The sequence below is a fragment of the Corvus kubaryi genome, unplaced genomic scaffold (genome assembly GCF_017639235.1).
Source record: "Corvus kubaryi isolate FWS band 111438036 unplaced genomic scaffold, C.kubaryi_AGA036_p1.0 37272, whole genome shotgun sequence".
In the NCBI taxonomy this organism is placed as follows: domain Eukaryota; kingdom Metazoa; phylum Chordata; class Aves; order Passeriformes; family Corvidae; genus Corvus; species Corvus kubaryi.
The window spans coordinates 763,838-769,233 of NW_024581084.1; positions in this window are offsets into that span (position 1 = coordinate 763,838).

Consider the following 5,396-nt stretch of genomic DNA (forward strand, 5'->3'; position numbering starts at 1 on the left):
GGTGCTCCCGTGCCGTGGCCTGGCAGAATTCAGAGGGTCCCGCTCCCTTGAGTGCCCGTGGTGGAGACAGCTGTGCTGCCAAGCCCCAGCTCACCAGCTGGGCTCTTATCTGCTCCTGGCACCGAGATCAAGGAGGAGAGGCTTTGGCAGGCTGGCTCCATCCACCCCTCCTCCTGGCAGCGCCGGTGCGCTCCGTGCCAAACCCCGGCTCCGGCTCTGGGTGCTTTGCTGGTTGTCAGCCCAGTTGGGGCCTGGGCAGGTTTTCCACCTTCCTTGAATCAACAAGTGATTCTTCTAATTACAGATAAGGGCTTGTCACGGCTCCTCTGATAAAGGAGGAGGTGCTGTGGCAGGTGCCACAAAGCCTTGCCTGGGGGAACAGGGAGATGTAGGAGCAGGAATTTGTTGGGATGCATTAATTGTGTAAAATGTTTTTACCCTGAAAGGTGCAGGGCAGCAGTGGCTGGGCTCTGCAGGAGGAACAGGCTGTGGGCACTGGCATGTACCCACTGGGCATGGCCCCATGTCCAAATGGCAGAGGTGGGGACAGTGACAACTCCTCTCATGCCTGAGGGAAATGAGGCATCTTTGATTCTGCTTCTCTGCTTGTGTTTTTCTGTGATATCTGTGTGGTTTTAATGCTTTTGACAGCAGGAAGGGGTGTACATCGATAAAGAAACACATGGGCCCTCTTCTAGCTACTTGAATTCCTGAATTTCCTTCTTTTTGATGGAATTGGGTTGTTGATGTCACTGATGGTCATAAAGCAGTTTGAGAAAAGTAGATGTTGGTCAGTCAGGGGGGTTCAAAACTCTATGAAACTCTCTCCAGCATCAACTACAGCTTGAGGACCACTTTGAAGGTGCTTATGAACCTTGTAAGAACTTAAATGTGAGTTTGGGTGGAATTCTCTTGTAGCTGTTAGCATTGCTTTGGTCATTTTTGTAACAAGTGAGAGTTAGGAGTCCAAACTGAAGGATTAGAAAGATTTCCGTAGTTATTACTTGCTCTCTGCCTCTCTTTTCCCCACTTGGTAAGGAATTGCCAGCTGCCAGGAGTTGGCTTCATTGTCCCTAAACAAGCTCTGGCCAAACCAGCTTGAGTGTGGTTACAACCTTGTTTCTATTTTATATTGATTTAATTCACCTGTTTGTGAGAGAAGATTGTTTCACCCTCTATAAAACCCCCCAAGAAAATGTCACCATAACATTTTTCACCAGTACCCAAGGAGGTGACCCTTATCAAGGTGACACTTTATTTCAGTGCCACTCACAGTTCTTGTGTTACATGGAACAAAAATGCTCCATTTTGGCCCAGCTGGAAGAAAAGGGATACAAGGTCCCTCCTTCTGCTTGCGTCTGCAACAGAGCTTTAATTGTGCTGGGGACAGCAGATACTCCTGGTACTTGCCCAAATCTCTCCTGACTGTGGTGGTTTCAAACTGAGAAATGATTTTGCTGCACAGAAAAATATTTTACAACGATTAGAAGAAAATACTTACTGAATTGTCTGGAAAACACACAGAGCTTTGATCCTGATGCTGAGAGGTCTTGATAGAGAATCTCTGTCGGATCTGCTTTTTTTTTTTTTTTTCAATTCTCTTAGTGCACTGCAAGTCCTCCCCAAATCACAGAATGGACTGGAGGCACCACACTGCTAAATTATACTTGGTCCCATTTGGAGGGTACAAAGGAAAAGTAAGACTCCAGATATTGTATGAAGAAGTTTCAGAACACAAGGTCATTTTAATTCAGCCTTTTTTTTCCAAGGAGCTATCTTTTCCAAGCTTTGATATTTTCTTCAGAGAGGTCATTTCCTTTAAGTCTTTGTCATTAAAGACTTGTTCTTTAAAATGCGCTATCAAAGCGTGCAGAAATTGCAAGTTACTGAAACTAAAATGCATGATCAATTTTAAGTCTGCCTACTAAAGCTCTCTTAAAATAGATGTGCTCTGGTACTGGTGGCTTCTTTGATAAAGCCAGGGGATGATATGCAGTTGGTCAGTTCAAACCACAAAAAAAAAAAAGATAATTAAATAAAACTTTTCCTCCCTAAATTGAAAAAAAAAAAAAAATTGTGAAAAAGCATTGAAAGAACTGAATGAGAGTCTGATCCTGCAAAAATGTGCCTTGCGTGAGAGAAGGAGGGAGTGTGCTGCATGTGGGAGCAGTTTGTAGCACTTTTGCACAGTGATTGTGCAGCTCTGTGGTGTTATCTGGCATTTGTCATAATGTAAATAGTGCAAACCCCTGGATAAAATACAATTTATTTACCATTTGCTGCCACAATTGGTCTCTCCTTCACTGACAGAGAACCAGGGAACTAAAAGAGTGGAGACTGTGCCCTTGTTCTGCCGTCCATAATCGCAATCTTTTTTCATCCCTTTCTCCCATGAACTATGGGATAGTTCATCCCATGAATTTATGGCTACAGGTCATAAGAGCTTTGCTTCTTTCCAAGCATCCTTGGGAGAAGGGATGTTTTCTTTCCTGATGGTGCTCTAGCAGGAAACTTTAATTTTCCTTTCAACCCAGGTATGTCCAATATTCAGGGCAGTATTTTCAGCAGACCCTTGGGAAGGTGGCCACGGAGCTCACCTTCACACAAGGAGGATTTAGAGCTGAGACCCCCTTTGAGCAGCTCTGTAAAACAATTTTATCTGCAGGGCTGGGTCCCAACAGCCTGTTTGTTTCAAATGCTCCATGGACATACAGCTTAGTGGGAATGGAGGTGGGCTTTTTTATGGCAACACAGGATCCAGACTCAGTACTTGGGGCTGAAAACAAGGAAATGTGTGTTGGTAGAATGAGCAAAGTAAAGGAACACCTTCATCTCAGCTGGGCAGTGAAGTTGTAACAATACTTCCACCTTTATAAAATCTATTTAACAGATTTATACTTTAGGAATCTTGTTCTTCTCCCATTGAAACCTCGTATCAGTTTAATGCCAGGCAGAGTTGACCATCCTTTCAAAAGAAGGTTGTGAGTCCTAATTCTGTTGTTGTCTCAAGCTAACACTGAAGTTAACTTTGTCCAGTTTTGCCCAAAGAAAGGATTCAAGGAATTCATTAAACCTCTAGCCCTAGAATCTGTAAGAAATCTGTTGGTGGAAGTGATCCTGGGCTGAAATCAGGGAAGTAATACCACCCTTGGCTCTTCACTGAGGAGCGCTGGGAAGTGCTGGAGCGTGCAGGACTTGTTTAATGAGATTTAGTTGGCACAGGCTCAGATGTGTCACATGGCACTGAGGATGTGGCAGGTCAGTCTCAGGATCACAGATTCTCCCAAAGCAAGTGTTTTCAAAAAGGGATTCCTCAGAACTGACTCTCTCTCTTTGCATTCAGAGCCCATCTAAATCTCTCACCTAAATTTTATACAGTCAGTTTTCATAAAGTCAGACTCTCATTGTGCATCTGAGGGTGGTGGAAAAACAGACTTAAGAACGTGAATAACCCCATGTGGATTTCATGATCAGTCAGAGCCTGGATGTTTGCACGGCTGGGTTTAATTGTGCTCAGGAATGATATTATGTCTTCTGAGACTTATCGACACTTGCTTGTCATCTTCTTGTTTGTTCATCCTTGTTGGGTGAGGTCACTGACTAATTTCAGTGTAGATCTGAATTTACAATGAAAATTCTGAATGAAAACTCTGCTGCTCTGCTCAGGAGATCCTGGAAGCATCCCCACAATCTGAGGTTTGCTCCAGCACAGGTGGTGGCCCTGTGCCGCCCCAGTGCCTTTGTTCAGACCTTTGGTGTGGTTCTTCCTGCACCACTGAGCTGCTTTGCTGCAGTTTGAAATATAAATACTGGGCATGGTAAAATGGAACCAGACACCTGCACCAGGGTCCAGCTCCCACCCCAAACCCTGCCACAACACTAGCAGGACCAGAGATTATGGACAAAAAAGCTGCAGGACAAACCAGCCACTTCCCAGAGGGGCATTTCCAACCTGAACCTTCAGCCTAATTCAGTAAAGCCCATCTGCAAACACTTAGCCTTGAGCTTAACCTTCACTTCAGGCCTATCCCCATCCTTGGATGTGCTGCTAAATAAGGACCTTCTGGGGTTTCAGCCCTACAGCCAGGATGGATGGTTGACTCGTGCCTCTAGTGCAGATGATACCTGAGCTGGTTTATGCTCCCAAATGTCTCCCTTGAAGCTTCCTTCTCTGAACAGCACTACTGTACAAACAGAATCATTTAGGTTGGAGAAGAGCTTTAAGACATCAAGTTCAACTGTATCTCCACCATCTTCCTGCCTGAAAAATCCTTCAGCGTCCTGTGAGCTGCTCCAACTTTGCTGTTGGGTGACTGTAGAAAGGCTCATGCAACATCTGGTCTGCAAAGGATGACTGAAGTTCTTACCCCTGGTAAGCTGGTGGGGTAGAAGCAGCTTTCTGTGTGGAGTGGGCTTTTTTTTTTGTTTTTTTCATTGGGGTATGTTGGTGGAATCAGCATATTTAACCTCTCTGGTGGATCTAGTAAGGTCTGTAAATTATTTCCTTTCATGTGTTTCTAGTGGAGGTTGATCCTTTCTCTCCAGGCAATGCAAACCTCTCTTAGGAGCTGTTGTGACAAGCTGTGCTCAGCTGGCCTGTGATGCTGAGCCTTGTGCAGGATCCAGCCCACGGGTGACTTGGTGTGGTGCCACCTCAGCAGGTGTCACCTCAGGGTGTCAGCACCTGGAGGCAGGTGAGCATCAGTGCCCCTCAGGGACCCCTCCCTCCCTGGTCACTTCACTTTTATCCTCGCAGAGGAGGAGCAGGGCTTTGCTGGGCTTGAGCCCTGCAATATGAACGTGTGTTTTTGGTGTCACTTTAGAAAATAAATGCAGTTGTGGTAATCCTGTAGGAGAATGGGATGGGAAGTGCCTGGTGGTCCCTCTGTGCTGTGTTGGCAGAAGATGCTGGGTTTGGCCCACAGTGTTGTTTTCAGGAACGTGGTCAGTGTAAGGTACAGGGTTGTGAGCAAGAGAGTGAGAAATGCCAAGCATAAACTGAAATAATATTTTTAAATTCTTGCAACTCCCAGAAGCTCTCTCACTGATGTGAGCAGCCCTCTCTGGATCCTTGTTTTCCTTTTTTTTTCATACAACAGCCATTTCCAAGTAAATGTACACATACCCATATGAGTGCAAAGCTGTGAAATAGCTGCATGGATGCTTAGAAACTTGTACTTAGAGATCTAAAGACCAAAAGGGACTTGGAAGTGGCCTAGGGACACTATTCTTAAAACTTCCCTGAATTAATTTTCTGCTGCAAATCCAGTGGGTTTGGCTGAAAAAGATCGTCTCTATTAGAAAAAGAGCTACTACCCAAATATTATTGAAATCCTCTTTTACATTGTTCCTGACTGTGATCAGAAATTCCTGCCCTGAATTTGGTGTTATTAATT